Source organism: Anser cygnoides, chromosome 1 (genome assembly GCF_040182565.1).
Source record: "Anser cygnoides isolate HZ-2024a breed goose chromosome 1, Taihu_goose_T2T_genome, whole genome shotgun sequence".
In the NCBI taxonomy this organism is placed as follows: domain Eukaryota; kingdom Metazoa; phylum Chordata; class Aves; order Anseriformes; family Anatidae; genus Anser; species Anser cygnoides.
In genome coordinates, this window is record NC_089873.1 from 77,068,023 (window position 1) to 77,076,176 (window position 8,154).

General features: G+C 43.9%; 1 protein-coding gene across 2 annotated transcripts in view; it reads right to left on the bottom strand.

Moving 5' to 3' along the window:
* RASSF8 (Ras association domain family member 8) overlaps positions 1-7,857 on the bottom strand; it is an 83,585-nt gene extending 75,728 nt beyond the window's left edge. The window contains exon 1 of one of the 2 annotated variants that reach the window (XM_067000502.1): positions 7,674-7,857. The gene's annotated coding sequence lies outside the window, so the exon portion shown is untranslated. The remainder of the gene's footprint in view (positions 1-7,673) is intronic. The other variant, XM_067000494.1, reaches the window with a different exon arrangement.
* Between the last annotated feature and the right edge of the window lie 297 nt (positions 7,858-8,154).

An 8,154-nucleotide genomic window follows, 5' to 3' on the forward strand; every position in this document is an offset into this window, starting at 1 on the left:
CGCAGAGCACACAAACAATCCATTCCAAATTAGAAGCATTAACAGAACGATAGCAGGTGCCATGGGAAATGGGCAATGCGGAGTTTAGGACAGCACATTTTAAAAAGGCACAATGCAAACTGTACATCTACCAACGCAGACAAGGAGAGGCAATGTTGGGCTACAAAGACACCCGTAATGGCTGATGCAGGAAGGGGACTACGCTGGGCCCAGGACTCAGCAGGCCTGCACTGTGACTCCAGCTCTGCTGGAGCCATGCCAGGGGGGCAGCCCACCAGCCACACATTCCCACCATGAGAGTAGGACAGCGCTCATCTCTGGCCAGGCATTCGAGCAGGACCTGGCAATACAGGTCACAAGGCCTCCATATACTATTGTAACACCTCATTGCTGATGATTTGTTTTGCAGTGCCTCAGAACAGAAGACTGGCAAGCCCTGAGAAACTGAACACCCAGAAACTGTCTTGCTAAAAGTTTAAGTAAACCAAAAACTGCCACTTGAATACCTTATAAAGCATGGTTCTTAGCTTATGGTGACAGCCCGGCTCCCTGTCACCTTATCTAGGAAGAATGAGCCTCTTCCCTTTGCTCCTGATACAGAACATGACCCCTTCTGCACAGGGCTTCAGTTTATTGACAGCAGACACAATCAAGCCTTCCCTTAGGGCCCTTCCCTCCTCTTAAAGGTATGCCCCCTTATTTTCTAGCCTTGTCTGCAGAGAGAGTAAGCTTCGCTGCTTCATTAAAAAGCAAGGGGCAGGTAATCAGCTTTTCCTACTGGAAAGTAGCAAGCCTAGGGAAGAATATTATCTTCATTCTTGAGTTATAACGATGAACTGAGTTTTCTTGCACCAGATCACCCTCACTGATATCTTGTATCTACTTGTATCAAAAGGCCTCTGAGAAAATTCTTTGACAATCTCATGCAGCATAGTTTAATCCCATGGACTTCTGCTGTTTTTTATATTAAGTTGGTTGCTTTCTGGTTTGCTCTTGGGAAAGAAGGAAAGGTCACATACCATAGATAAACTTTTCACATATCATTTCATTTTGTCACCCCCTCCCCCTAAGTCTTCCAATCTTGGAAGGAGCAAAGCCCAAATACTTTTATTTATTTATATCTCAGTTTGAAATAAAAGCCAAATTTAAAAGATATGAGTAAACAAGTAAGCTGGTAAACAAGCACTGGAACTGCAGTACAGCAACACTGGTAATAAGAAAATTACTTCTCTATTCAGACTACTTTGTAAATTCCTGTTAATTCTGTCATTTTCTGACAGATCTTGTTCACTGGAACAAGTTCTGATGAAAGATTTTACCGAACTATTTCCCAACTCCTTCAAAATCAATGTTCCCCTGTATGATAAATAGCCTTTGTTATCTCTTTGGAGTATCAGGTTATCAATTCCCATCCCATTAATAACACGAAAGCACCGCGCTGTATTCAATGACTGTTTGTTACTCCTGTTGCTCATCTGTGCCAATTTCACTACTTGAAATACACAGCATCAAGCGTGCAGCTGTTCATTAAAAGTTTCTGTCCTCACTCCCAATGACACCAGTGCAAAGGCTTTGATTGACCTAGAGCCTTGGATGAAACCCAAAGCAAGCATATACACCAGGGGAGCAATTCTGATGAGTGAGAACATGCTTAAGAGAGCCACACAACCACCTTCTGATGGGCAAGGATAAGGGCATTCCACTACTGCCATATGTTTCTCTCAGCATGCCGATTATTCTAGGTAGTAGGGCTAAATTAATATTGCTAGCCATACAGCCTCAAAGGTGCATTTAAACAATTGGTACCTTGATTCCCAGTATCGTCTTTTATACATCATTACTTCTGGCATCTTTCTACTTCCTTCTTCAGAAAGAGTCTGACATGTGCAGACATCTCCTGAGTTCATTACTGGTTTTCTTTCCTTCACAGGTCACATAGAGGCAGGAGAAGCAAGACAAGGATCATCAGGGATCTCACAGGCCTTCAAAAGACACTTACCAAGAGATCAGGCAAATTTAGTAAAGAACAGGGGGATTGGAGGTTTAAAAAATACTCTTCCCCCTATTTTCATTGATAATTGCTTTCTTTATCCCCACCCCACACACACACTTAACACCACACTAATCAGAATTAACATTAGCATTAGTCTACTGGAGAATAGCTATGAATTCACTAAGTGCCAAGTTACATGCTATGGCTTTAAGCTTAGTATTAACAAAAACCACAAACTGACAGTATGTACTTTTTATAAAGCAACAAAGAATGCTTTGCTCTCAGCTTCTGTAGGAGGCTGTCACAACCAGTATAAGCACAGCAGGAAGGAGGGGAAGGGGGATAAGCAAAAGCTGGCATGATTTATTGAAGATTCCCAAACAGGGTAGTGACAAGAACAACAGACCCTTCAACTCCTGAAGCCACACTGTCTCCCCACTTTGGCATAGACGCAAAACATCTGGCTGCCCAGTGGAATTAGACTTTCCTTATCCGTGCTCACAAAACTGCTGACTGACAATAAAATGCAAAGTTTCAAAAGGTTGCTCCGGAAACTCCAAATCCCCTTTGAATAACGGCTTAAAAACATTGTCAAACACTTCAGGAGTCCAAAAGTCTTCTAGCAAAAAGCTTTCAGTTCAGTTGAAACAAAAGGAAGTTATAGATCCTAAGATTAAAGGGAAACTCACAATAAAGCACCAACACTGCCTCGCCATTTTAAAACTAGATGATCCAGAGACACAGCAAGGTGCATACTGGAAATACATCGTGTACTGTTGCAGGAAGGGAAACGAGACAAGGTTACACGTAGTATAGCTTCCAAAGGGAATAAATGAATTCAGACTACAACCTCAGCCCTGAAGCAAGGGCAGAAGCTGGATAGAAGTCAGTTACATTACACATTTTGAGAGGAAAAGGGATGGAAGTTTCTAGAAGAGGCAGTAAAGCATTAAAACATGACATCTCAAAACACCAACAACAACTGCCGACAACAGGAGAAAGAACTATCTTCTCAGAAGCATGTCACATCACAATACAAAGGCAGGAGTAATACTACAGCAGAGGACAACATCCAAGCTTGCCTTTAGAGTTGTACCATTTGTTTGCTGATGTAAAAACAAATACTAGAGCATCTCACAATTTTTCAAGGCTCAAGCATCTTCTTAGTGTACCTGCATGACCATATTCCATTCATAAAGGAACTTAAACCCTCTTAAATGAAAAACATATTACTGTTTCAACAGTATTAGACCCAATCCTCAAAATGAATGTCAGTCCCACACAGAAAAATTTCGAGAATACTCAGAAGTTATCAATAGTTACTTACAGTCTCCCTGTTAAGATTCCCATGAGTTCCAGTATCTGGGACTATCGAAAACACACAGGGCACAATTTTAAGATTCATTGGCAACTATGAGTTGAGACCTATCTTACACAGTGGATTCCAACGTAAGAATTTAAGGAAAAATTTAAGTTATAATACTTGGAATTAGTAGCATACTATTGTATCATAATACACGTGCACATACACAGTTTCGGTTTTTGTTGTTTTAACTTTGTTACCATGGATTGAACTACAGAATATGTCCCAAACTCCAACTGATACATTACCATATAATTGACTCCAATATTAAGACAGGTAACTTTACTGCTAGTGTTTTGGAACTAAACTTAATTCAGCAATGTATTGTATTCAGCTACCTTTGCACGCATTTGAGTGGTTTGTTAAATATCCCATATACTTCAGGAAAAAAAGATTTTGCTAATAACATATTTATTCATTTGAATTATAGATCTGGTTTATTACACATGAAAAGGAAACTACAGAAATGACCTTCTGTCCTCATTACCATTCTTCCCTTCTTGTGCTAAAGATAGCACAGAGAGTAAAAATAAATAAATCCTCAATAGCATTAGGAATTAAACAATGTCATGTTGAAAGATACCCTAAATGATGAGCCTTATCTGTTCTTGCTGGCTGGGATGGCAGGGGGCTCTTAGGGGGAAGGTAGCATTTAAGTGTTCTCTAGGTGGTCTCTTCGTAGCCAGCTCCATTTCAGCTGTAATTGCTCGTCAGCCCTAACTGGATGACTGAACACTCTGGAATAGCTCAACAAAGTATTTAAACAGATGGATGGTACAGGCCACTGGAACAAAACTCGTTTTTTCCCTTGCCATGGCTCTCTTTCAGCACATTCCTTTGAAGTCTGTGCCACTGAGGAATCAACAACAGCTGAGAAACATGTGTTATCATACAACATTGAGCACAGCAACAATATTGCACAGCAAGACACTTTTGTTCAATAATCCCAGACTATAGGGAAGCATTACAATGCCTTTTGTTGTTGGTAAGCCCTTTTTCCAAGCACAAGAAAGTAAACAGATTCCTCCCCCCCGTAAGTAGTAACTCTAAGTAAAAAGGTAAATTAAGCACATTTCTCAAGAGCCTCCCTTCCAAAAACTTACAGCATGCATCTCCTCAATTCCTCCCAAATATATTCACCTATCTCCGTATTTATGTTATCACAAAGACAACCAGACACTTACAGAGATTGAGCAAGAGTAACAGCAGATGTGACAAGTCCTTATAAGCTATAGCTCAAATCCACCTTCCCTTCCCAGCAGGATAAGGTCTCTGATCTCAACTTAACGGGTAAAGACCGGGGCGAGCAGAAGCACTACACAGCTTGGTATGCACAGGCAGTTCTCCCCCCTCCCCATATTTTTATCAGCAAAGAGAAAGATGCCATACAATCCTCACAATGGTAAGAGAAGAAAACACCGAACGTAGAAAACAATGTGAATATCCTTACACTAGCCAGCAATCCTATTCTTGTCAAAGATGTGAGATCACCATACACTTTGCATGGGGTTTTAAAGGATAAAAAGAAATTATCTGTGGAACTGAATCTGTACCTAGACTAGCTGCCCATAGCGTGAGAGCAAGGAACTAGCTATGTGCATAGGCAAGAGGACAGTAAGTTATAACCTGCAGCTGATGAAGCTGAGTAACAGCAAGTTTCTACAGAATCAAGTCTCTCATTCAGAGCAGAGAGAACTACTTGCAACAGGATAGAGCCTTGTATTTATACAGCATACAAATATCAAATCCTACAGGAAGGCAAGCACTGAGATTATAATATGTCCTGTTATGTTGTGAAGTCTCATCTTCTGGCTTGAGAAAGTTAAAAGAAAAATCTAACACTTCAAACAAGCCCTAGAAAACTACACAGCATTTACATTTAATTTCCATACAGAGATCTTAAAGACTTAAGAACCCAAGCAGACATTTAAAATTAGAAAGCGAACAAAAAAAACTCCACATGCACTAAACCAATCTCATAATTACAGAGCTCAAAAAAAAAAAAGCCAAGAAATGCACGCATTGCACTGCGTGGGGTCCCCAGCCCAGCCCCCATGAGACAATCCTCTACCCTGCAATTAAATCTCATGGGGTTTCTTTCTGCAGAGCAGTAACTATCAAATTCACACACCGATTAGGTACCATGGATGAAGCATGCACTGATATTCTCAAAGTTATACAGAGGTTAAAAGGAAACACTCTCAAAACTTTTACAGCAATGCAAAGTCTTGTTCACTGACACTCAAAATGAATGCTGATTATCAAGAGTTACAACTTCCTAAGAACAAATATTAGCACAAGAGTAACTATCACCTGACTAGCATTCAAAATATCACAACTAAAGAGCAATACACTTGCACATAATTATTCTTAAAATCATGTGTAAGAGTACTTAACAGACATTCCGTAAATCTCCATATCCTATGAGGTGCAGGCAGGAAAACAGCTTAGGTAAAGGGCATACTGCCATTCGATGGCAGAAGCAGGAACAGGACCCATGATCCTCAGCTCTCAGCACTGTACTTGAGCAGCTCCATCTCCTGCTTTCCAGCTAATGCGTTCCTTTCCAAAGCTTCCCTCAAAAGGGTTTAAAAAGTAATGCTAATCATCTTAATTTGTCTCTTTGGAATTATTGGTGGTGTTTCCAGACACAGGCCATGGTACAGTTTTAAGAGAAAACTTCTTGTTAACGTTACTTGTTAGTTTTCTCCCCATCTATTTTCCCTGATCCCAGAGATTTTAATCTTTTTCTTTCCTAGAAATGAAAATTAACAACCACAGTCAAATTCTGTTAGGTTTGTGGTGGTGGGAAGGACGGAGAGTTTATCTTAGCTCTTACAGTTGGTCCTAAAGAGCATGCAGCTGAACACTACAAATGACAAGCAGTTATTTCTACTCCCTCACAGCAAAAAAAAAATAACCATTGAATATGCAATGAATTGCTAAGACACAAAAGGTAATACTTCTGGTTCAACATCCAGCCTATTTTCTAATTAGATATTAAACAAAGTTCAATATGAAATTGTATTTCCTCCTGTCCTTAGAGAAAGGGGAGAGAGTTGGACTTACTTTGCAATTTAACCTTATGGTCTTTAGGAATGACATCTATCAGGGGAGGTAACAACACAATCCAGGGCTACACTCTTTGAATCTGACCTAAGGAGTTCACATTATTGATAAATTATTTCTCTACCATCAGGCTTCACTTTTACAGCACAACACAATCAGAACACTACCCAGCACAATTAATTGAGAGCACCAAAGCCCTTAAACAGGTGTCTTGGTAAAATCATCAGGCAACTGATTGACTTACTCTGCACAGCACATCCTTCATCTGAATGCGTGATGCTGGGGATGAGACAGAAGCTTGTGAAGTCCAAGCCAGACTTCAAAAGCCACACCACAGAGCTTTCTGATGCGGGTGTAGGTAGTTTCCAGCTATTCTGCTAATGGGGCAAGCTCTGACACAACTGCAATTTTCGGATGTAACGCATGACAGGTGTCATTCCAGAGGGGACACAGAAATCCATAACCTTCCCCCCTTCGTATTCTCCCCAGCAATGAAGCCCACAAGCCACAGACCCGCACCCCACACCTCTGGCACATGAAACCACCATCCCACCGACAGGCACACGGGTTGGCACACACTAGGCTACTACAAGAGCCCAAAACGGATCCAGGACCAGACCTCCACACCCATGCTGCCGGGCAGCACGAACCGAGGACCAGAGCCCATTTCCATACCCTGTGGAGCTGGTGCCTCTTGACTGTCCCGCTGCTTAAGCTTTCCTCATCACTGCTCTCCCCAAAAACAAATAAATATACATATCTCATGCATTCCCTGCTAGCAAAACAGCTTTTCTTTTAATCTTTTTCTCACTGGGGGAGAGAAAGGGGAAAGGAGGGGTTGGGACAGGAATAAAAGAGATTAATCATGAAACAAACCGGCACTGTCTGGAGAGGAAGGGGGGGGGTGGGGGGGGTGGGGAGACCAAAACTAGTCCACGTCGCAAACAAACAAAACAAAAAAAAAAAAAGGAAAGAGGGGAAATTCCCCCGCTGGGGACAGCGAGTGAGGAGGATGAGAAGTCCTGCGAAGGCTTCCCCGAGCACGAAGAGCTGCCCAACTCCGCTCGCAAGGGCGCCGAGCAGCACCCTCGATGGAGGGAAAGACGGAGACCAAACGCCGGGGCAGGGAAAGGGAATGGAGGAGCGCGGGGGCAGGAAAGAGCAAGGCAGGCGTGAGGGGGAAAGAGGAAAACAGAGCCGAGGGGAGCCGGGGAGCGGGCAGTCAGGACTCCCCCGCCGCGCACTCACCGCTCTGCCGCCGGGCGCCCGTCCCGCAGCGGCTCCGGGCAGCGCCAACGGCCCCAACGGCCGCGGCCCCGCCTCTGCCCCGCGGGGAAACGGGGCGGGGGGACCGCGGGCTCGGCTCCGCCTGGCCCCGCCGAGGGCGGCTGCGGTGGGGGTGTGCGCGGCCGCCCCCGCCTCCTTCCTGCCTCTGCCCCGCTCCCCTTCAGCGGGGGAGCCATGTAACGGAACTGGGACGCCAGCGCGGCATTGTGGGAGCTCTTAAAGCCGCAGCCGCACGCCCACCGCCGGCCGCGAGGCACCGGGGACGGGACGGGGACTAGCAGCGGGTCCCTGGGTTGTCAGCGGCGGTTCCCCCGGGGCGGCTGGACCCCCCTGAAGCGAGCCCTGGAGGAAGAGGAGGAAGGATAGGAGACCCCCAGCTGGGACCTGGCACTGGGTTCTGTTGCTCCCTCTCCTTCCTTTTTTTTAAATTTTTTTTCCCTCT